Source organism: Columba livia, chromosome 1 (assembly GCF_036013475.1).
Source record: "Columba livia isolate bColLiv1 breed racing homer chromosome 1, bColLiv1.pat.W.v2, whole genome shotgun sequence".
Classification (NCBI taxonomy): Eukaryota; Metazoa; Chordata; class Aves; order Columbiformes; family Columbidae; genus Columba; species Columba livia.
The window spans coordinates 209625482-209651047 of NC_088602.1; the positions used below are offsets into that span (position 1 = coordinate 209625482).

At 44.8% G+C, this 25566-nt stretch overlaps 1 protein-coding gene across 1 annotated transcript in view; it reads left to right on the forward strand.

The window, feature by feature from the left end:
- EXOC4 (exocyst complex component 4) overlaps positions 1-25566 on the forward strand; it is a 427343-nt gene that overhangs the window by 123136 nt on the left and 278641 nt on the right. The gene's annotated exons all lie outside the window — the stretch shown is intronic.

Below are 25566 nucleotides of genomic sequence, written 5' to 3' on the forward strand. Positions count from 1 at the left end.
CGAGCTGACAAAGAAATAAAGAACAAAATACAGGAATTAGTGTGGATGGGGACAAGATTATATTGCCCTTTCTGAATGAATTGGAAGAGCTTGAATGTGACGCAATAGGTGACAAAAAGTCAGTGTAGGGAGTCAATATGGACAATAGATGGGGTGACTTTGCTGAGGAGTCTTTGCAGTGTAACCATCAAGAGAAGTTTCCCTTTGAAGCTTTGTGTTAAAAATATCCAATCTTCTCTTGCTATTATAAACTGCTGTTCACTTTTAGGTAGGTCATTAATCTTCTCAAATCCCAGACCACAGCAAGATCTGCATTTTGAGGTATTTCTTTTTTCCTCCGTTTTTAAAGAGAAATACAAATTAATGTTCAGTCAGGTTACTGTAATGCAGGCAGGTGACACTGTTTCTTATGGGAATGCCCCACAGTTGCTTGTCCTGACAGCTGGATCTACAGGGACAATTTTTCAGTGGCCGCAGGGGGAAGGTGGCTTGTTAGGAAATATTTTTCCTGAATAAGATCTTCAAAGAAACATATGCATTAAAAAAAACCCAAACTAGTTGAAGTTTGGTTCATGCCAACTTTTTTGAAATAAGACTTTAATTTAAATAGCCTTAATGTCTGAAGATCACAGGAATGCTTTGTCATTAACCTCTTTCATTTGGACTGAGTGCACACATTGTCCCTCAGTGGGAGAGGGGACCTGCTGTAAGTCATTTAGAGATGGAAGGATTCCAGGTTCCAGTATAAGTTGGGGAATGACCTATTAGAGAGCAGTGTAGGGGAAAGGGACCTGGGGGTCCTGGGGACAGCAGGGTGACCATGAGCCAGCACTGGGCCCTTGTGGCCAGGAAGCCAATGGTACCTGGGGTGGGTTAGAAGGGGGTGGTCAGTAGGTCAGAGAGGTTCTCCTGCCCCTCTGCTCTGCCCTGGGGAGACCACACCTGGAATATTGTGTCCAGTTGTGGCCCCTCAGTTCCAGCAGGACAGGGAACTGCTGGAGAGAGTCCAGCGCAGGGCAACAAAGATGCTGGAGGGAGTGGAGCATCTCCTGTGTGAGGAAAGGCTGAGGGAGCTGGGGCTCTGGAGCTGGACAAGAGGAGACTGAGGGGTGACTCATTCATGGGGATCAATATGGAAAGGGGGAGTGTCAGGAGGATGGAGCCAGGCTCTTCTCGGTGACAACCAATGGTAGGACAAGGGGTAATGGGTACAAACTGGAACACAAGAGGTTCCACTTGAATTTTAGAAGAAACTTCTTCCTGGTGAGGGTGGCAGAGCCTGGCCCAGGCTGCCCAGGGGGGTTGTGGAGTCTCCTTCTGTGCAGACATTCCAACCCGCCTGGACACCTTCCTGTGTAACCTCATCTGGGTGTTCCTGCTCCATGGGGGGATTGCACTGGATGAGCTTTCCAGGTCCCTTCAACCCCTGACATTCCATGATTCTGTGATTCTTCTGTCTTATTCCAGTAAATCAGAGGAGGAAGACTTAGGCCATGTATTTTTTTCCCTTGAAGTTGAACACACAAGTTGCTTGCCAGTTGTAATTAAAAAGAGGGTGGAGGAAAAAAAGGTGAGTACATAACTCAAATATCTCCTAGATCAACACAGACATGATGCCCCAGGATATTGTCAGAAGTACAATGGCAGAGGTGATTTCTTCTTCTTGGAGCTTTCCTGTCATTTGTTGAATATATTCTTTTTATAGAAAGTCTTAAATAATAGGGGAATATTTTAAAAGTAAAGAAGTTTATTCCATGAGCACCTGAACGATTGAAGCCTCATTCATCTCAGTTGTTTCCTTTTCTTCCTTCATGATCCACACTTCTCACCATGTCTTTAAAGCTGCTCAGTCCCCCTCGTTCCTTTCTTCTGTGCCTGCACATGTCCCCAAATCACGGATTTAGCGAAAAACTGCGTGTCCCACAGCTGGATCAAGCAAAGAACGTCCCGAACAAGCAGCCCAGCGCTGTGGAATCAAATCTGCAGGTTTATCCCTGGCTGGTAGGTCCAACAGCCTGGAGAGCCGACACGGCCTCACTGCGGCTTTTCCTTCCATGGAGGCAACGTGTTTATCCCGTTTTTACAAAACCTCGGAGAATTTACTGCTTTTGAGATCTATGCCTCTGCCACGTTTGGCAGAAATTGGCTCACGAGCTCAATTGGTGTGAGGATGGGACAGACAGAAGATCAGATAACTCTTATTTTCATCAGAAACCAGGCTAAAATGTCACTGTATTTCACTGCAGAGGTGGCCGCTTGTCACTGGCCGGTGGAATAAATCCCGTGAGTGCACCTTATTTCATTCCACTGCTGCCTTCAGTTCCCAGTGATTTCTTGGGAATAAAAGGAAAATATGGTTTCTTGCTCTTGTTGGTAGGGAGGTGTCACTGGGGCTGCACACTGAGGCAGGAGAGAAGTCTGCAGGGAACTTGAGGGTTTTTTCGTTAAATTCAATGTAATTGGCATCTGTAAAATGTGATTTCAAGCAAAAATTAAAAGAAAGAACACTACTATTCTGGATAGTATCTATGCATGTTTAGATTTCTGAATTTGTGTGCTGGTGATGCTCTTGAAAAGCACTAACTCAAGCTTTAATTTCGTTGTGCTGAGCATGATACGTGCATGATATGTGTATTGTGTGTCATACAACAGTTTGGGTTGAAGGGACCTTTAAAGGTCACCCAGTTCCCCCTGCCATGAGCAGGGACATCTTCAGCAGCTCAGGTTGCTCAGAGCCCCGTCCAGCCTGGCCTGGGATGACTCCAGGGATGGTTCATCTACCACCTCTCTGGCCAACCTGGGCCAGGCTCTCACCACCCTCAGGGACAACAATTTCTTCCTCATGTCCGGCCTGAATCTCCCTCCTTTAGTTTAAGACCATCACCCCTTGTCCTGTCACAGCAGGTCCTGCTAAAAGGTCTGTTCCCATCTTTGTTCTCAGCCCCTTTTAAGTCTGGAAAGGCCGCACTAAGGTCTCCCCGGAGCTTCTCTTCTCCAGCTGAACACCCCAACTCTCTCACCTGTCCCCAGCAGAGCTGTTCCAGCCTCGGGTCATTCCTGTGGCTCCTCTGGCCCCTCTCCAGCAGGTCCATGTGTGTCCTGTGCTGAGGACCCAGAGCTGGACCAGCACTGCAGGGGGGTCTCACCAGAGTGGGGCAGGATCCCCTCCCTGACCTGCTGCCCACTCTGCTTTTGATGCAGCCCATTGTTGCTCCCATTGCAGGTCTTGTTGAGCTTCTCACCAACCAACACCCTGAGTCCTTCTCCTCAGGGCTGCTACACCTGTAAGGTTGAGTTTTTATGTGAGCTTTACCAGCGCAGTTTCCTCGCACAAGCATCTCGAGGTCTCTCTTCCAGGAGGTTGACGTGTCGATGTTTTCTGGGGCAGAGGCAGTGGCAGGAGCTGCATTCTAGAAATGCCAGTCAATTAATAAAAATCAATGCTAGCCACAACAGAAGCAAAAGGAGCCGTAACTGAAAATGGAAAGCTCAGGGGATGATAATCCTTATTTCAGAAGGTGCATAATCTGATCGGGTGATCTTGCTAACGCGTGGATGGCCTCGTGTGCTGGGATTTGGAAGGCCTGAGGTAGGAGAGCTCAGAGGGCACGAGGTGTCTCGCCAGGAGCTGCTCACTCTTGGCTGTCATTGTCAAAGGTGATGTTGGTTACAGGCTCCTTCAGAACCCATCGGCTGCTGTTGCCGAGTCCTGTGGCCACGGGGAATTCATGTAGCTGTATATTGTGCTCATGGTAACCGCGGCCTCAGTTCAGTTTATCAGTAGAAATGGGAAAGGATGGTGGTTTTTTTAATACACTGTGAAAAATCTGAAGAGCCTCGAGGGTGCCGGTGAGGGTGGAAAATAACATTGGGCTTCTCTGTTATCTGTGCGCGTCCAGGCCCTGCCAGTTCAGAGCAAGGTCGGATTTTCTTGTGTTATACATTTGGGCTGTTTTTAAGAATGAAATGTGGAGTGTTCCCGATCAGCTGTTGTTCCCATGGATGATAATGGACTCAGCATCTCTTACAATTTGGATTTGTTATATTTTTTCACCCTGGAAGCTCAGTGCACTTCAGCATTGATTAAACTTCTCAGTGTCTTTGGGGGGGGTAGGATTTTATTTGGATTGGAAGATCCACCTTTCATTCTTTTGTTAGATCGCACTGGTTTGGGTCTGAATACCTTATGGTATTGCTATATATACATAGTGGTTTGGACCCGTTTGACGCAGGTGTGTGTTGAATGAGGCGCCCTTGAGAAATTCCTGCCTACTGAGCTTTTCTGCTCTGGAAGAGGGTTGAAAATATTCATGTGTTGTCTTTGTGCCTTTTCGTTTTGAGGAATTGTGTCCTCTCTGACCCTGTTACTTGGGCATCTCGCAGGTGAGTTTGTGCTCGAATTGTCACTGACAGCTCGGGTTGGACAAGGAAAGCAGAAGAAAGTCAAGTGGCTTCACAGAGAAAGTCCTTAATAGAACTAAGAATGAAATTCATGTCCCAGAGCAGCGTTCCCCCGACCACTGGACACGTTTTGTGTGCTGAACTGGAACAGCAGAAGTTCTTTATTTCTTAATGTAGTTACAGAAGCAGTTCCAGTGCAGAGCAGCCCTGTGGTGCAGTACACTTCTCTTTGCTTTTGAAAAAATGTGGATAAGCTCACTTTGCATTGAAGTTTTAATTCGTGAGAGGTGAAAGAGACCTGGGGGTCCTGGGGACAGCAGGGTGACCATGAGCCAGCACTGGGCCCTTGTGGCCAGGAAGCCAATGGTACCTGGGGTGGGTTAGAAGGGGGTGGTCAGTAGGTCAGAGAGGTTCTCCTGCCCCTCTGCTCTGCCCTGGGGAGACCACACCTGGAATATTGTGTCCAGTGGTGGAATATTGTGTCCAGGGAACTGCTGCAGAGAGTCCAGCGCAGGGCAACAAAGATGCTGAAGGGAGTGGAGCATCTCCCGTGTGAGGAAAGGCTGAGGGAGCTGGGGCTCTGGAGCTGGACAAGAGGACACTGAGGGGTGACCTCATTCATGTTTACAGATATATAAAGGCTGAGTGTCAGGAGGATGGAGCCAGGCTCTTCTCGGTGACAACCAATGATAGGACAAGGGGTAATGGGTACAAACTGGAACACAAGAGGTTCCAGTTAAATATGAGAAGAAACTTCTTCCTGGTGAGGGTGGCAGAGCCTGGCCCAGGCTGCCCAGGGGGTTGTGGAGTCTCCTTCTGTGCAGACATTCCAACCCGCCTGGACACCTTCCTGTGTAACCTCATCTGGGTGTTCCTGCTCCATGGGGGGATTGCACTGGATGAGCTTTCCAGGTCCATTCCAACCCCTGACATTCTGGGGTTCTATGATTTTCAATATCCAGGACTCTTGCGTCTCTTCGTTCGTTTGGTGCAAGTAGTAGAGCATTATATAAATGTCAGTTTTAAACTCCAAAGTGAAAATTTCATGCAAGTCTTTTGTAGATTCTAAATATGCAACACTCAAAGTTGGCCAGTAGTTCAACTATTTATATAATGTATATTTCTTTTTTTGCTACATACAGTGTGCAGTATTACTTTTCTTGATAGAATGTCACTTGATATTGTCCACGTGTTTGTCTCCAGGTTTGCAAGGGATCTCACTTGGAGTTTGTACCTGAGCTGGATGGTTCAGGTGTGACTGCTGCTCAGAATTACCTGTTTTCTGCAAGTTTAAAGGATCAGACTTGGTCTCAGTGAGTCTGGACTCAAAACTAAAGGCTTATTGTGTCCAGCTCTAGCAAATAGGGCTGTGAAACAAAGGTCTGTTGTAATGAGACTGGAATTTTTTTTAACCTTATAAGTAAAACCTTTGGGGGAGTTTTTCTTGTCCAGGTGATAAACGGAAAAAAATCCCTGCGATACAAATTGAAGTTTGGGGAGTGGATTTCTGTTACGTTCCCATATGCTGTTTTCTACCCTTGGTCCAAGCCTGAAAATTTCTTACCATAAGGTTTGAAGTAATTAATGGAAATCAAAGAGAAAGTCTGCTAATTAAGATTTTGACACCAAGCAATAGCAGCAGAGGCAAATGTTATCTGCTATGACAAGGGCACCGTGTAAGGGCAGGTCCGGGGAAAACGTGGTTATTTGTAGGTGCCGTGTTCCATTTGGATTCACCGAGGGGCTGCCGGGGGGAACCAGCTGCGTTCGCCGCTGACGAGAACCAATCTTGACGTTTCGGATAATGAAAATGCGGTTCAGCACCTTTCAGAGATGTGTATGATAATATGTTGTCAGTCAGAGGAGGGGGAGACGCAATAGAATCCTCGTCCGCTTTAAAGGAGACGTCGTGACGAGCGGCCCCGCTTAAAAACCCCTTTTTAGATGGGGAATAACCAGGTGAAAAATCAGCAAAACCCGTGGTTGTGCTGAGGCGGGGGAGTGGGTTTGATGTTCCCAACCTCCCGCTTTTGTCTCCCCGGGATGCTCAGGATCACAGTTCCCTTTGAGCGGGCAGAGGGAGGGGGAAGATGGCTTTTTTGTGCTTTGACAGTATTAACGCGATCGTCTCGTTCAGCCCTTGTAAGCCCACTTATTATTTCCTCTGCGTGCGGGTTCTTTTCTGGTTTAGCGGATTAGCCGCGCTGTCTCTTCAAAGGCTATCCAATCAAGAAGGGGTTATTAAAACCCGGGCGCTTTATGACTGAGAATTAATTAGAGCAGCATTTTCATGCAAAACATCCAATTTTTTGATTAGCAATGGAGCAGGGCCGCAATTAACACTCTAGGAAGCTTAAATTTCCAGCGTTTTGATTCTCAGGAAATGAGATTATCAAACTGGGGTCAGGCACTTGACAGCAAAAAGGGGATTATGTGCAAGAAAATAATTTGTTTCTTGATTTTTTTTATGTCTCTGAGATTGTTATTGAAGCCACGGTGGGTTCAGAGGGAGGCAGAAATAGGAGGGAGATACCCAAAAATGGGAGCAGGAGGGACCTTTTGCTTTGTTAGTTCCCCCTTTGCCGTGCGAAGAGCTTTTCGCGTCGTGGCGATGGGGAGAACACGCTTTGCATTTTGCGTTTCATTTACAGCAACAGGCATTCATTGCTTTCCCGGGCTTAGTCCGTCTTTTCCCATCGATGCGTTTTGAGATGCAGTTTTGGAATATTCAGAATATTTGTATCCACAGCACTGAAGCAACGCGATGGTTTTAATAGCCACGTCATTTCGTCTCGTTCCTTTAAGCGAGTGTGTCGTTGCTGGTGTCTTAGGACTTAGATTGCGATTTATTAGAGGCCGACCTCGGCCAGACGTCGCGATCTGTGAAAAAGCAGCGGGGCGAATGTCACTTTTAGCCAACACTTCAGGTTTGGGGGGGTTTGTACCTCCCACTTATTTCTTCTCACTTTTCAGGGTGTTGAAAGTCAGGCTTGGGCTGCGAAATCTCATCTCGTGTCGGGGACTCCAGGCTCAGCCATCACGAGCCATTTTTGATAGTCGATCGATATTTGCCGATTGCTGCGAGTTCGGAGAGCACCAGTGAGCATCTCTGGAAAATCAGCCGTCATCCATCTCCTTAAAATAGCCGTACAATTCTTTTTATGACTCCTTAGTTTCGAGCAGAATTATTCCTGGAAGCCAGTACTGTTGTTTGCACCTTCTTGGTGCTGGGTCTTACCTGTGGTTTCATCCTTTCCAATGGCACCCGCGGTGTTCGGACACCTCGCTCTGACCCTGCACCTTGAATTGCTTTTCACAGGTTGGACCCCTGCTCGCTTGTGCTTTGCTCCCTTGGCAATGGTCTCCAGCCTTCAACCACGACAATATTTCAATATTTGATTTCAGCTCATCTTGTTCAGTGCTTCTAGATAAGTCCTTGGTCTTAACTTCAAGCTCTTCTTGCTTTACTCTTTAACCCATACACTGTTCTCCTCGCTTCAGAGCCTGAGGACCTCTAGTAATTTATCATCAGATGCTGTATAGTTCTTTTACTTAATATAAAACCCACAAACACTGGGCCATCAAGGTATTGTAACAGTAGAGGAGCTTCTCAAAGACTGACAGTCAAACGTGATGGACTCATCTATGAGTTGTGTCATTGTCCATCTTCACCATCTTCACGACTTTCCTACCAGTGCTGGTCTTCTCTCCCCTATTGGTACGAGGGAGCACGTTGAAAACACTGCTTATGGTATAAAATACCTCTTACAAATTAATTAAGTCTTATTAATATTGCTGGGAAGCGGCTCCGGTCAGATCTGGTTTGTGTTGTGCTGGAACCGTCCTGGGCAGGGAGACTCAGGTTTTCTGGGACCACGTCACGGTTTCTCATTTAGAAACTAATCATGGATTTTCAAGGTATTTATTTGCAGCTTCTTTTCAGCTTGGAGTTTTGGATTACTAAAGAATTCGAGGGCTTTGTGGTGAATTTACGAACACGCTGAGGAATTATCTTGTGTTACGCAGATTAAAACGAAATAGGTAGGAAATATCGATGCCTGTGAAGTGTAATATCCTGTTTTGCATCCATTCCTGGAGTGTTTTTTTGAGGAGGACAAAGCATTTGGAGGGACTGAGCCATCCCAATGTGATTCAGGGAGATCTTCGAGTCCTGATATCCATGAAAATCAGTCTGTGTGCTTTTATATGTTTAATTTGACTCATTCAAGGAATCATTTTAGGTTCCTCCTGAGCTGGGTGTTTTCTTAGCAGGACATTCCAGGGAGCCTTTGGTACCCCAGGCGTAGATTCCTACATCGATCTTCCATTATCGTTAATGATAATAAAGTTGTTTCAGTCTGGCTCTGGCAATTGCCAAGTGCCAAACAACATCATAGAGAGTCAGGCTGGACAATGAGAAATAGAAATATCCAGTGGGAATGCAGATTAGCTGAACAGAATTAGCTGGGTTAGAATTCACCCTGGTGAAGGCTCAACAGTTAAACCTGTTCTTTTGGGATCTTTAGATTAGCTAAAACTATGATACATATCCTTCGATACCTATTGGAAGAGATTTATACAATGTATAGAATGTTGTAGAATGATTGCCTGACTTTGAAACCGCTGTGGTGACATTGTATATATTTTTTCTATTATTTTAAAATCCATCCTGTTAAACAGTCCAGAGTCCGAAGATGCTCTTAGTTGCTTGTGTTTTATGTTGAGATCTTGCTGACATTTAGATTTTCCAGCAAGTTCTTGCTTTTCATATTGAAGTTTGCCCAGATAATTTCTTTAATGTAGATCAAATTCGTGTTTCCTTGTCTGTAATTTCTTTGTTTTCACCAGCTTCATTAGAAAGACCATCAATACATTGCCGAAACGTGGCTTTTATTCCTCCTGCTTGACAGAGCAGCTAATCCCAATTAAAAGAAAGAAGTCAAACAGAATTTTGAATGGGGACTGAACTGCCTTCTTGCCTCTTCTGCAAGTTTTACACCCTTCAAGCTGAGCCGCCTCCAGAAAGCAGCAAAATATCACAGAATACAGCAAATTACAACCTATAGCTTAAGGGTGAGTGTGGAGGCAGGAGCTCTTGTCTCGTACCGGTTCCATAGGTAAAGACGTGTTTAATCTCTGGCCCTGTCATCCTAAAGCCTCTAATCTATAGTTGACATCCCTTAAAAATGCGAGTCCATTGTTTTTCAAGTAGCATAAAAAATGCGCCAGGGACAGCTGTATTAGCATTTGGATTTTCTCCTTTGGCTTAGATAGATGGATATGTATATATATTTTTTATACTGAAGAGTTTTTTATCTTAATAATGTAGCAATGCAACTTTACAGTGACAGAGTAGTGGGCAGCTTTAGAAAGCCCGGCTTTCAAGTAGGGTTAAAGCCATTTAGGTGAGCACGAATTAACATTTCCCTTGTCTTGTAAAGGTCACCCTTTAATTGAGATTCACCACGTTCCGTCCCAAGCCCAGGTTTGGGGAGACCTTTCTTCTCAAAGGAGCCACAAATTGGCAGCATAATCTCATCAGTGGCTTAGGTCGGGTGGTAATAAATCATCCAATTCCAAGCTAACGAAACTGCCACGCAGCATAAAACACGCCGGCTGCTTGAAAGACTTTTGTGGCTTAGAGTTGGAATAACAGTTGGAGGATCTGTGGATGTCTTGGGTTTTTCCTCATAAGGAAGAACTGTTGGGAAGAAAGTCATTTTTACCTAATTAAAGGATCGAAATATTACACGTTTGGTTTTACGGTAGCTGCTATTCGTTTTGTGCGACGTGAATTGAAGATATGGTGTCGCTATCCAGTGTATATGTTTGTATGTGATATTTCAGAAGTTATTGCAAAAAAAAAGGCAATAGCTTTTGTACATCCATTGTACCCTGACTTTTCTAGAGAGATAAATGTGCATTGAGAAGGTGATTCCTTTCTGCAGAGTAAAGGTGTAACTTAAATCAATAAACTGATGTGATTTAGAGCTTTGCATTTAGTAATAGTGTGTGTAGAAGAGTAGGGGAAGGGATATTTCTGGAGGCTGGAGATGGAGGAGAGCAATGCCCATGGGAAGCAGCAGAGCTTTGAAGCTTCCTGTCCATGGGTTGCTAAATCTCTAATCTCCTGACCTTTTGTTGCGTTTGGAGCTTGAGTTGAATTGTCCCTTCAGGAGTTTGGGATGGGAAGTCGACTGCTGCTTGTACACGTTCCAGTGCACAGACCTGGCACCAAGAACTTGTGTAGAAATGTCCCTGTTCTGCTGCTGATTGACTCGGAAACTGACTTCTTGTGCCCACCTCATTTCACTTCTTGTTTGGTCTTCTTCTTTTCATATCAGGTCACCAGACCAAGGCCAGTATGACCCATAAGGACCTGCCAGTGCACCAAATGTAAAGGAACTTCATGTTGCTTTTGGATTGGAGTGGACAGATCATAGGATAGTTTGGGTTGAAGGGACCTTCAAAACTCCCCAGTTCCCCCCCTGCCATGAGCAGGGACATCTTCACCAGCTCAGGTTGCTCAGAGCCCCGTCCAGCCTGGCCTGGGATGTCTCCAGGGATGGTTCATCCACCACCTCTCTGGCCAACCTGGGCCAGGCTCTCACCACCCTCAGGGACAACAACTTCTTCCTCATGTCCAGCCTGAATCTCCCTCCTTTAGTTTAAAACCATCACACATTGTCCTATTGTAACAGGTCCTGCTCAAAGGTCTGTCCCCATCTTTCTTCTCAGCCCCTTTTAAGTCCAGAAAGGCCACACTAAAGGTCTCCTCAGAGCTTCTCTTCTCCAGCTGAACACCCCAACTCTCTCACCTGTCCCCAGCAGAGCTGTTCCAGCCTCGGGTCATTCCTGTGGCTCCTCTGGCCCCTCTCCAGCAGGTCCATGTGTGTCCTGTGCTGAGGGCTCCCTGTTGTCCCCATGTTCTTTTAAATGACCAGAGACAAGAGCTGGTGGCATTTCTGGAGTACAGAAAGGTCCATCTGGTGAAGAAGCTGTAGAAGGACATGGTGTGCATGTTGGATACAAATTTAGTAGGAGTTTGCTTGGGTTGTTAGTCCAGTTTATGTGACCTGAACTTGGATGATTTCATGGTAAAACGATTCAATGGACATCCTAGCACTGAGAAAAATTTACGTTCCCCTCAAAATGTACCCAAATATCTCTCTGGGCAGATAATAATAGTGTGATGAGCACAGGCTCCATGGGGTGACCCTTGTGGTCTTTCTGTGGGACATGTCCTGGGCAGGGCCATTTGTCTCTATGAAGGTGGAGGCTGGACTGTGGGGTCCCAGACCTCAGAGGTTATTCTGAACCAATGAACTTGCCGGTAGGTTTGTCTGTCTGTCTGTCTGTCCTTCCACTGGAGTTGATGATCACTGGATGATCTCCAGAGGTCCCTTCCAACCCCAACCGTTCTGTGATTCTGTGAGCTGTAGATACTTGGGTGATCCAAGCCGCTTCTGTAAGGATATGGGGTGGTTGATGAAGGAAGAAAGGTACTTCAGGAGGGTTTAAAGTCTGTATTTTCTGTGTTAACTGTCTTTAAAGAATAAGCTTTTAAGCAAAATGACACTTATTTGCCTCAGTTCCCTGGAGCGTTTGGACTTTTCAGGAGTCCCAGGACTGTTCTCTTGAGGTGCCTTTTCTTCTGTGGATACTTTGTCCAGTTTTTACCCAATCTTCTCCTAAAATTGAGACCCCTTTTTGCTTACGACCTTTTCCCTTTTCAGCAGTGGCTTCACAGTTTCAGCAAATGCCTGATGCTGTCACAGGATCCTCAGGTTTTGCTTCTCCAGTGGTGACTGGGACCAGATCATTTGCCTCATTTTGGGAGAGGAGTGCGTGACGATTTCTTCCCAATAATTCATCGTTTGCTTATACACCCAACAAAGATTGGTCACTCTTTATCCCTGTATATACTTTATACACTAATACGCCACATTTATATCTAATTTCCTAAAGAAATGGGGCAGGGAAGGTAACCAGGCCTCATGTTCAAAATGGCATTTTCAGTTTCTCATGTGCATCTGCACACTGGGGTCCGAATATAAATTCATGCTCTATGTATAGATATCTGCAATTTTCCCACTTCCATTGCCGGTCTCTTTAACCGTGTAGTCACCACAAAGTTATTAAAACCTGATTTTTCCGTGTGTTTTCTCCATATAAAACTTCTGCAGCTGCACCAAGTTTGCTGGAGAAAGCCAGGCTGATTCTTATTCCTCTAAATATTGGGTACCACAAATACACACTGAACATCTCGTTAGTGTTTTCATATTTCATTGTAATTACTTAATAGTGTAATAGCCAAGGCTTGCTGCTCAGTAGCTGGATTTTACATACTATCAAAAATATTCGAAGTGATTGGGGGCTTGTAGTGCATCTGTGCTCCTCTTTGGGAATTTTAATTACGCTGATCGTGTGGTTGTGTTTGATTTAATTGTCATCAGTTGTTATTGGATGAGAACTCTTGCATGCAAACTGTATTCACTGCACCTCAATGGATCCAGAAACGTGGGAACAAAGGGAACAAATGGCACTTTCTTTGTCTGCTTAATGAATATATAAGTGATTTCAAATGGCTTCTTCCCCAGCCTCTAACTATATATTTTGGAATGGGAGATGTGTTGATATTATATGGAAAAGCTCTAATTCCAGTAATAATTGGTTTATAACGCACTCAATGCTTTTCCCTCGGCAAGGTGAGATGTCAGTTTGGCCTGACCCCAGTTTAAATAAGGATGAAGCACGTACCCAATGTGTGATTATACAATATCGTGATTATTGGGTCACTTGCCAGCCCTGGAAAACAAAGGTTTGTGCCTTTTTAACCACTGTGCAAATGTGAGAATTTACTTTTAGTTGGCTAAAAGTTCTTTGCACCGTAAGCAGGTGAAATCTCAAGTCTTGAAGAAGAATTCGGGAGGCGTAATTTTAAATAGTGTTTGTGATGTGCATACCCAGAAGGACGTTACTACAATCAAAAGCAATCAACACCCACTTCATCTGGAAATCATGGAATGTTAGGGATTGGAAGGGACCTCAAACGATCACCCCAAGCAGACCAGGGCGTTCCACGTGATCTTTCAGATGTGGTGAAATTGTGCTTATAATGGAGCGTGTCTCACGAAACCTGATCAGGAGTCTGTGTTGAATACGAAATAACGCCTGAAGCGTGGTTTTGATGTCTCTGTTCTTCACATTAAAGCACCTTTTTGGAGGATCGGAGTTTACGTGCGAAAGAGAAATTTCTTAATTGTGAGATGTATTGGTATGGAGGAGAAGAGGGAGGAGAATCCTCTGACACCTACATTAGCCTGTAATGTACAACTATCGCACATCGTGTGGGGAACAACCTTCTGTTGGCGGAATAACGGGCTGTATCTCTCTCTGACTTAAACCAACCATCAGCTGTTTCTAAATTCAACCTTATACATACCAATGTATTTCTTGCAACCTTTTGTTTTCTAATTAATCCCCTGGAAGAGAATTGCTTAGGACTCTCGTAGTGGTAATAGCTGGCGCCTGTGTATATAGGAGGAGATGATATATTGCAAGATACATTCCTACATAAATACCTGACAATTCTGGTGGCGTTAATACACGTCTGTTATCCCTAATTGATGAGTTTGGTGCTGCGTTGGGTATTTTATGTATCTGGAGACGGTGAAATCCTCAACAAAAGGCATTTCTGTACTTTGTCAGCTCACCTGATAACTGAGGAAGTCAAATGTTTATTTAGAGGTGCGATAAGGAGCTGAGCGGTGTCTGAATACCCACCTGCATTACTCTTACAAATACAGATGTTTCAATAGACCAGTTTGACATTATTGCACTAACCACACCGGACCGAGACCTTATCTCCACTATTATACATTAATTGTATAGCATCTTACCACCGGTATATTCTCCTAGAGCCAGTTTGGAATGTAGAATAACGTATTAAAAGATAAAAAGACGAGTGCAAATAGTTATAGCGTTTTCCCCTTCTTGTTTTAGGAACTGATTTTATTTATAAAAACTTGATATCATTGCTTTAGGGCTTATCTTTGTGCTATAGTTAAATGCTCTATATTTTTGCTTATTAATAATGGTCCCTTAGATGATTCTTTTTCGGAGCCGTTGTTTTTCATCCAGAAATACCGACATTTATGTGTCTGACGCGTTCAGCTTTGCGCTCGCGCCGACACGCGGAGTTTGGGGCAGGGATGACCCGAGATACCGGGCTATGTGGCAATGCTGCTGTGCCACCCACGCGCCTTCAGTTCTTCTGCTCTCCTGCAAGTAAGAATCATTTATCCAGCTAAACACTTCATTTTTAAGACCATTTATTGTAACTAGAGGATCCAATTTAGGAATTTAACCCCAAGTCGCCCGCTGTAGCTTGGCCTTTATGACAAAAGGCGTTTATCCTATTGGAGGTGCTATGACTACAAAGAATAAAGAGGAGAATAATCCTGTTGAGTTTGAAATACAGAAATACATCTGCTTGAGGTAGGAAAAAAATATAGCAATATAAAAAATATAGCATCTCTTGTCCTTTACCCTATTCCCAGTCAAAAAATATTATAAACACTAGTTTGGGGTTTGCCAGATCTCTGAATTGTGTCCATTGGCCAGTGCTTTTTATTCCTTTGGACAACTCAAGTCCTTGCACAGAAAACCTGGTGTTACGTTCAAAAAGGATTTTAAGTAGACTGAATAGACTGAGTAGACTGAATTAGAGCAGTCAGACAGAAAGGGACCTGGGGGGACTAATGGACAGGAAGCTCAACAGGAGCCAACAGTGTGCCCAGGTGGCCAAGAAGGCCAACGGTATCCTGTCCTGTATCAAAAACAGCGTGGTCAGCAGGACAAGGGCAGTGATCCTTCCCCTGTGCTCTGCATTGGGGAGGCCACACCTGGAGTATTGTGTTCAGTTCTGGGCCCCTCAGCTCAGGAAAGAGATTGAAGTGCTGGAGCGGGTCCAGAGAAGAGCAACAAGACTGGGGAAGGGACTTGAGCACAAGACCCATGGGGAGAGGCTGAGGGAGCTGGGCTTGTTTAGTCTGGAGAAGAGGAGGCTTAGAGGTGAGCTCAGCACTCTCTAGAACTACCTGAAGGGCAGTTCTAGCCAGGTGGGGATTGGGCTCTTCTCCCAGGCAGTCAGCAATAGGACAAGGGGCCATGGGCTTCAACTCTGCCAGGGGAAATTGAGGCTGGAGATGAGAAAGCAATTCTTTGCAGAGAGAGTGGTCAGGCATTGGAATGGCTGCCCAGGGAGATGCTGGACTCACCGTCTCTGGAGGTTTTGAAACTGAGATTGGACGTGGCACTTAGTGCCATGATCTAGTAAACGGACTGGAGTTGGACCAAGGGTTGGACTTGATGATCTCTGAGGCCTTTTCCAACCCAGTCGATTCTGTGATTCTGTGTAATATACAAGATGTGTTGGAGAGTAGTTAATATATATAGTTGTAGCACAGTTAGTGATTGACTGTTTGTCTGTTAAAAGTTTTATATCAGTCCTGGGTAGAGTTTGGTCTGTATATGCAGAAAGGCATTAAAGTGGAGGACTTTATAATATATAGAGACAATCCTGCCTGGTCTGCTCAAGGAGGTTGAAGCAGGTGGGGAGTGTGGTAGGTCCAACCTTCAGCATTCCCAAAGTACCATTTCTGATTCCTCTTCTTTTCCTTCATCCCAGAGTTAATACACATCCTTATCATGCAGACGTGAAAAAATAAGTGTTGTTGTTAAGATAATGTTTTCCTGGTTTAATAATCTGTTTTCCATTCCAGTTACTAATCTTGGCACTCATTCAAAATCTTCCTTTAACTCCGCTTTCCACGTTGCCATTCTTTAGACCAAACCCTCATAAATATCAGCTACTTGGGCCTGGTTGCTACACCTGCTCTTCTAGTACAGAGATAGTCACTTGGTATTTATCATTTAAGTCTATTTTTTTTCTCTTATGCATTTCCACTAAGTGGTTGTCACCTTTAAGACATGTGCTGTTCTCATGATGTGCTGCCTTCTACAAAAACACATCTATTTTGGACCCTTTTTGGTATAGTAATGCTTACCTGCACTACTGGCAAAGCTTTATAATGTCATGGTTAGGAATGCAGAAAGTGATGCTTGCACACAGTCACAGAATCCCAGAATGTCAGGGACTGGAAGGGCCCTGGAAAGCTCATCCAGTGCAATCCCCCCATGGAGCAGGAACACCCAGATGAGGTTACACAGGAAGGTGTCCAGGCGGGTTGGAATGTCTGCACAGAAGGAGACTCCACAACCCCCCTGGGCAGCCTGGGCCAGGCTCTGCCACCCTCACCAGGAACAAGTTTCTTCTCAAATTTAAGTGAAACCTCCTGTGTTCCAGTTTGCAACCATTACCTCTTGTCCTATCACTGGTTGTCACTGAGAAGAGCCTGACTCCATCCTCGTGGCACTCACCCTTTATATATCTGTAAACATTAATGAGGTCCCCCCTCAGTCTCCTCTTGTCCAGCTCCAGAGCCCCAGCTCCGTCAGCCTTTCCTCACACGGGAGATGCTCCACTCCCTTCAGCATCTTTGTTGCCCTGCGCTGGACTCTCTCCAGCAGTTCCCTGTCCTGCTGGAACTGAGGGGCCACAACTGGACACAATATTCCAGGTGTGGTCTCCCCAGGGCAGAGCAGAGGGGCAGGAGAACCTCTCTGACCTACTGACCACCCCCTTCTAACCCACCCCAGGTACCATTGGCTTCCTGGCCACAAGGGCCCAGTGCTGGCTCATGGTCACCCTGCTGTCCCCAGGACCCCCAGGTCCCTTTCCCCTACACTGCTCTCTAATAGGTCATTCCCCAACTTATACTGGAACCCTCAAACAGGAAGAGAACTGCTATTTATTTTGTGTTTCACACAGATTCTGGATTGACCGATGCGTTTAAAAGCAAAAACAAATCCGTGCAAGAAGTTGCTTTCAGGATGCTGAGGGGACTTGGTTGCATCTGAGGCTTGTGTGGAAGAGAAAAGTGCACGTGGCCAGTTAAAAACACATAATTTGGGGTTGTTTTGTACACGACAACCTTAGTTACGTTGTGCTGTCGTGTTGTATTTGTTACATATTTAGATTAGCTAGAATTATTCTGAGAGCACTGCAAATCTTCTCATAAAAGACCAAAGAGAAGCCGGTGATTTGACCTGAAAATTTCTCTTGGGTTTTTGCATTTTCTGCTTGTACGCTGTAATATCACAATCTCCATCACCTTAAAAGATATCTTAAAATTTAGGGAGTCTAATTCATCCAGGAGACACTTTTTCATTACTAGAAAGCAGTACCAGGCTTTATGTTTTAAGCCAGTTTAGTAAGGTGAAGCTGATCTCTCAGGGCTACACAGGCCCAGCTTTAGGTAAAACCACAATTACTGTGTTGGGGTTTTTCTTAATGCCGCCAGTTGACTCTAAATTTACAAGCTCTGGGAAATCACATATTAATAAGTCACACAAGAAGTGTCTGAATGAATTTCCCTCCTTACCCACTGGAATAAACAAAATCCACCTTGATCCCAGCTCATTTCATTTTTTCCGCTGTTCTGGTGCACACCGAGTCATTAAAACTAAATAATGCCGTACAATTGAATTAACTGTGGGGAGAGAAGATTGAAACCTCTTTTTCTCCTTTATAATAGGAAGTTGATGCAAATGGCAGCGGATAAGCAAGTTCTAATACATTTTGATGAAAAAGTGGCACGTTGGAGTGGGAGGTTGGATTGTCGATATGGGAAGTTAATGACGCAGCTACGGAGCAGAACGAGGGGACGGATGTGGTGGATGTAATACCAGCGAAATTAAGCTGGTTAATTCCAGGCCTTGATGCAAAACTCCATTGCTCCGCGCCCCAAGTGCAGATTATTAGAGTTATCTAATGTGTTTAACCCGCTTAACGCTTTCTGATCGTGCTTATGCAGGAAACCAAAGGATGGAAGTGGTTTAACTTCGCTTCTTCCCCTTCTTAGAAACAGGGAGGTTTTTTAACTGGAATATGGTGGTCTCAGTGTCCAGTTACTGGTGTTCTCATGGAGAGCGCAGCTAGGATTTAATCTGATTTACATTGGGAAAATAGCTGCGCTTGACTTGCAACCTCTTTTCCACTATCATCTTGCTTATTATGTTTGTTACTAAGCTTTTATTTTCATTTTTGATTTTTTGGCCTAGCAAACTTTGCAGGATCCTGTATGAGCATAATAGGAAGTTAACTGAGAGCCTTCTAGAGACGTGTGTTTTGCCTCGTACCCTGTTTCTCCGAAAATAAGACCTATCCCAAAAATAAGCCCTAGCGTGATTTTTCAGGATTTTTGAGGATGCTCAAAATATAAGCCCTACCCCAAAAATACGCCCTGCTTACAGTTCATTAAAAAAGTCGATTAGAAGTGTCCAGACAGCTATACTTGTAAAAAAGCAGTAAGTTTCAGAGCAAAAATAAGACCCTGTCTTATTTTCAGGGAAACAGAGTAGTATTAATCCTTATTGGTTTGTACCAGCTGGATAAAATCCCATCGTCTTCCTCCTGTGATGTGACTGTGAGGAAGGAAATGAGGCTGCGTTGGTCCTGCGTGAACATTGGATTAGTCTCTGCCACAGCTGATTCTGCTGCTATTGATACTGGAGCTCCGCTGGAATTTGCCAGGAGGACGCGTGACTTCGTACAAGTGCTGGAGTCACCATCCCTGGGGGGGTTTAAAAGGCATTAGACGAGGTTCTTATGGATGTGGTTTAGTGCCAGGCTTAGGTGATGGTTGGACTCGATGATCCTGAAGGTCTCTTCCAATCAAAACTGTTGTATTCTATGGTTCTACGTGGCAAAACCAGGGATGGAACGTCTGTGGGCAACAGCAGTAGGAATCAAAATTACCAAAGAAAGAACAGTTAAAATAATAATAAGCTTATTTGATAATAATAATTTGGGAAGGACAGGGAAAATGTGCATATAGGAATGGGGTCAAAGGGTTATTTCTTTGTGAGGTTTGTTTTCTCTTAAACACAGCACCGTGCCCAACAAAACTATGACCATGTGAAGACTGAGGAAACACAGAATCCCAGAATGTCAGGGGTTGGAAGGGACCTGGAAAACTCATCCAGTGCAATCCCCCCATGGAGCAGGAACACCCAGATGAGGGTAACTTTAGGAAGCCAGATTGTGGGGTTTGGCTTGCTGGAATTCGGTTCTCTAGAAAACACTCATCTCTATTAAGGTATTAAAAAGAATTGTGTAACCTCATCTGGGTGTTCCTGCTCCATGGGGGGATTGCACTGGATGAGCTTTCCAGGTCCCTTCCAACCCCTGACATTCTGGGATTCTGTGCTCTTTTCTGCTCCCATTAGATACCCCAGATACACGTTCATTCACTGGTTGACCATGATCTTTGCTTTTTTCATTAATGACTCTTTGGGTTTGGGTTTCATAGGCTTTCTCACAGACCCGTGTGATTTCGGAGGAGTCCTTTGCTTTTGGAGCACGGCTGCTGGGTTCATGTTTTCACAGCTCAAATCAGCTGTGGAAAATTATTTCCCTGGTGAGACCAAGACACCTCAGTGTTTTCAGCTCTGCTCGGAGATTTCAGGGTATTGGAGGGGAAAAATCATATAAATCTGTTCTTTGACATGACTAGCAAATGTTTCTGGTTTCTGAGGAGCAATAGTTATAAGTATTTCCTTGGACCTTTTTGTATTTGAGGCCTACATCTGACATTCTGGACGTCTCAGGATGTGTTTGCTTTGTGTGGCTTTTTAAGGAGACAACCATCTGGTACAGACAGTGCCCTTCCAAAAACAAAAGGAGACGTTGCTTTTCCATTTGAAATAGATCATTAATTAAAAAATGCATTGGGAAACGTAATACACCAGACTGCGTGTATTGGGTTGTATAGAGGAGGGTACGGCCTGCAGAGGTGAATGAGAGAGCTTCAAACCTCAGCAGAAACATAAAACCACAAAATCCTGTCAAATTCTACATAAATAGCGCTGGGGAGAGGGCAAGGAAGGAGAGGTTATGTTTTCCTTGCGATTCTCTTCACTTATAATCATCTTTGTTGTAGTTTGAGCAGAGCATCATTTCAAACTGAAGGACAAGAAGCCCCAAACGTCTTCACCTTCTGGTTCTCAGGCATTCTTGATGGGTCATCCCACTCAGCTGATTGCCTTGACAGCTCCTCATCCAGCTGATCAATGAGGGTTGTGTTGTGTTTATTATACTCCAATATGTTGTCTGCTGCTTAGTGGCAGGAGAAATTCCTGCTCTATCTAATGCGGAGAATCATTGAAGTATCCAAGAGGCCCCAGAAGCAGATGTGAGTTATGTGATTTTTCTCTGCTTGTTAACTTATATACAAAAGATAAAAATGACTCTCTTTGCTTCAGAAATTCGGGAGGTTAAGGCTGTGACAGCTGGCGGAGAGGCTTTGCAAATCGCTAATGAAATTGTGAGCCCGGCTCCCCCAGCGTCTCTCATCTGGCTCCTTCAGGGTCGCTTCCAGGGGAACTGAGCATGAAAGCTGGTTTGGGTCCTTTTGTCCCCATCTGGGAAAAGGATGTTCCATCGGACAGGAGATGTGCTGTGTTTTGATGAGTGGTGGACGCATTTTCACAGTAAGTCCTGTTCTGTATTTCTCTAGGGCTCATGTTCTTGCCCTTTTAGGAGATACTTTGTTCAGTTGAGCTCAGCCCAGTTCAGCTCAACTGGATGTTGTCACGACTGTGTCTTTACTTTTGCTCTCGATACTCAATTATTGATGCTGTGAATTAGCGTAGATGATCATTATCAGCAGACGCATCATAAAGGTTTGCAAAGCCAAGGTGGCATTATTCCTGTTTTACAGGTAGAAAAAATGGGTGAGAATAATTAATTGGGCCATTCTAGTAGTGCTAATATTGGTTAAATTAAGGCGCTGGTAGTTGTTATGTGCTGGTAATACAGAGCATAGCACAGGTTTGTTTTGACTGATAGGAGGAGAGGAGACGGCCTCAAGTTGCGCCAGGGAAGGTTTAAATTGGATATCAGGAAGAAATTCTTCATGTAAAGGGCTGTCGGGCCGTGGAACAGGCTGCCCAGGGCAGTGCTGGCGTCACCATCCCTGCAGGCGTTAAAAGACGCGGAGATGAGGTTCTCAGGGACACGGTTTGGTGTTAGAGTTGGGTTGTGGCTGGGCTCGATGCTCTTGAGGGTCTCTCCCAACCCAGATGATTCTGTGACAGTGTCCAGATGAGTTTCAGCCTGTGTAAGTTCTCTGGTCCCAGCTGCTCGTGCACTGGTGGTCGGTTCAAAGTGGGGTCTCTAAACCACCGCGCTGTTGTTAGGGCAGTGTAGACAATGCTTTGGAACAGAAAGATTTCAAAAACCTAGAAAATAACTTTGTACCGGTCATTTTGACATTCAATTCTTTATTATTTGTGAATACTTTCTCCTTGATTTTTGTAAAAAAAAACCCTAAAGCACAAGGTCTGCTATATTTCATCTTGCAGCAAATTCAAAAGGATATTGACCTGCACATTGATAGTCTTGTTTCCTCCACCTTTGGGTATTTATTTGCCTTTTGGCTCACCTCTCCACAGCGGTGCTGTGGGTTGCAGGGTATAACAACTGCTCTCAGCTGCTGAACTTGCAGTGATGTTCTTCTCCACCTGCTTTGCCGTTTAAGGACCCGCTTCCATTTCATTCTGATGTCAATTGCTGTGACAGGTACAAAGATGTTACTTAGTTCCACTTCAGCTCCTTTGTCAAAAAGAACTCGTGGAGTCCAGTGTTGGAGTCAAATTGGTATTAAAAGACGTATTGTTTACATACCTTGCAGCTTGTCAAAACGTTTATTTAGATCTATACGCTCTATGGTAATGAATACCAGAGGGACCTTGCTGGGAAACTGATTTTTTTTTTAATATATATATATATTTTTTTTTTCCATTGACAGTATTCAGTGGAGAGAAACAACTCTGTATGTGCCACAGATTTTAAAACAGATTCATTTCCGTCCTTGGTATGTCAGATGAATTGGGGACCATAAATATGTATATCACTAATTACCATTTTTAACTCTGCTCACCCCACATCCATTCCAGAGCGCTTTTAGTAATGGCTGTTGCAAGAACCGCTAGAGCTTGGCATGGGTGATTTATATCACCTGAAAGCAGCTGGGAAACCTTGTTTTCACGTATTATGCAGCATTAGCCTCTGGCCCCGCAGGCTGGTGATGTGTGAGCTGTTAAAAGCCCGTGGGAGCTGATGTGGGGAGGGAAGGAATGTAAGAAAGTCATCGGGGTCACAGAGCCATCGTGTTTCATAGTTGGGGTGGTAACTGATTTTCAAACAGCAAAGTTCAGGGGCTTATTGAGAGGTTTCCAAAGCTAATAATAGTTAAAAAAAATAGGAGGGGGCAGGTGACACCCATGTTGATATGTTGGTTTGTGTTCAGGTCACCATGGCGTTCTCCATTTTTTTCTAAGACCCAGGCAATGGAAGAGTTCTGAGAGCACGAAGACTTGTAACAACATGAAAACCCATAGAGAATTATCTTCTTCCTAAATAATCTAAGTGGCCATAGACCTGAAAAAGAAACAAATGCAAAGATTTTGCTGGGATGGGAAAGTTGGTTGCTCAGGTAAAATGTTGGACTTGAAGATTGATTCTGGCTTCATAAGGGACTTTTAGCGGGGAGGACTTTGGGGTGAGGACTTAGACTCAAGACTTGAGGGATTGCTTAGTAAGTTTGCTGATGGCACAGAACTGGGGGGAGCTGTCGACACCCCATAGGACAGAGAGGCCCTGCAGAGGGATCTGGACAAATCGGAGAACTGGGCAATGACCAACCACATCAAGCTCAACAAGGGCAAGTGCCGGATTTTGCACCTGGGACATGGCAACCCTGGCTGTACAGACACACTGGGGGGTGAGATGCTGGAGAGCAGCTCTGCAAAGAGGGACCTGGGGTTCCTGGTTGACGGCAAGTTGAACATGAGCCAACAGGGTCCCTGGAGCCAAGAGGGACCCGTGTCCTGGTGCATCCAGCACAGCACGGCCAGCCGGGCAGGGAGGGGATTGTCCCGCTCTGCTCTGCGCTGGGGTGGCCTCACCTGGAGCATTCACTGTGTGCAGGGCTGGGGACACAGGAGAAAAAGGAGATAAAGCCACGGGTGAGTGTCCAGAAGACACTACAAAGTTGGTGAAGGGTTTGGAGGGGAAGCCGTGTGAGGAGCGGCTGAAGTCACTTGGTTTGTTAAGCTGGAGGAGACTGAGGGCAGAGCTCATGGGGCTGCAGCTTCATCACAAGGGGAGCAGGAGGGGCAGGGCTGAGCTCTTCTCTTTAGTGACCAGTGACAGAACCCAGGGAATGGCAGAAGATGTGCCAGGGGAGGGTCAGTTGGACATGAGGAAAAGGTTCTTCACCCAGAGGTGCTGCACACTGAACAGGCTCCCCAGGGAGGTGTCACGGCCCCAACCTGACAGTGTTCAAGAAGAGACAATGTCCTCAGACACACGGTGTGACCTGTGGGGTGTCCTGTGCAGGGACAGGAGTTGGACTCCATGATCCTTGTGGGTCCCTTCCAACTCAGCACATTCTGTGATTCTGTTACTTTTGGGGTATGAGGATGGGCAACCCCTGTACCCCTTGTACCACTGACCAAAATTCAGTGTGGACAAGGCAGTCGAAGGTGAGATCTTGGAGCATCCCCAGCACCCAGCCGGGCAGGTGCCACGTTCAGCAGCACGATTTAGCAAACTCAATTTGTAAAGGATGTTTTAGCAAAGAGAGGCTACAGTTGTATTTCATTGCACTGCAAAACCTGGAAATAGCATTTGTATTAATACTGTAGTGAAAATAGATACGTAAAGGCCGGCTGACAATACCGACCACTCGCGGAAAGAGATGGTTCAGGCTATTGAGGGGAACTTTTAAATGTTACTCTGTGTTCTGTGCTATAAATATAGTTTAAAATCTAGTTCACTACAAACGAATCCCATCGCCAGCCTCTAGGAAACATTTCCCATAGGATGGTTGGGATAATGTAGCACAGATAAAACCTCCCAGGAGAGAGAAGTTTTCTCACTCCACTTGTGGCAAAACAAGTTTGAGGTTCTTTGCTCTCAGTCCTGACATAGTGGGGTTTAAATTTCTAGTTTGCATTGTGCACTATATACATATATATATGCAGATACACAAAAAATAACAGGTACACTTGGTGAAGAGTATTCAAGAGAACAAAGCTGCTCTGTTTACTTGTTCTATATGCGTTTGTTCTATATGTTTGTATCTTTTTGCGTTATGTACGTCTGTGTTCTGGGACTGTGATTATGCTGGGACTGCTGGAGAACTCAAATGCACTGAGCACAAGTCTAATTATTTTGTTCACTAGAGGCAATAATTGCCTTGTTCAGAAGTAATGAGATAATTCAGATGTAAATTCATTTTTGAGAGGGGAATTTCAATAATGGATAATCTAGGAAATTATATCATGAATGAAAGAATATTTTGTTTATAAAAGGAACAAGGAATGTAACTACAGAAGGTTAGGGCTGTTTCAGCTCATTCACAGCTGGAAACCAAATGTGGGAGATTGCTTTGGCGTGCTGTGTACACGCTGTATGTTTGGAGACGTTAGCGGTGGGTTTATAACAAGACTTATCCTGTGAATAAATAGCTTCATTTGCCAAACTTTGCTGTGGACAGTGTTGGTGTTTGTGGGGATGAACTTTATGATGAGGGTACAAGCGGCCATAGGAAATTTAAATCTTGTAGAAACATTTTAGTGAAGAGAATCCAGTCCTGAGCAGTCGTGTGTTTGCATGTTTTTTCCCTTAAACTTTAACATTCTTGTGAATGCCCTTCATCAGTTTTGGTGAGCCGGTGTGTGTTTTCCTTTAGAAACTGTTCAAGTCTGATTTTAGAAGGGCTGGGCTTGGCTTACTTACCTTCCTAATTTTGTTTCTCTAATTTTCGAGCAGAACTGCTCCGGTGTGTTTCCAGATCTAGCGCTGACTTGCCTTGGAGCTTCCAATAAGTCTTCATGCCTTGTACTTTCAGTCTTTGTGTCCTCAAGATAAGCGCTGGTGTCCAGGGGAGCCTCTAGGAGCTATAAGTGTGAATACTATGCCGTGTGCGTAGGTGCCCACGTTATCATTTTAATTCATGCTTTGTCGTCTGT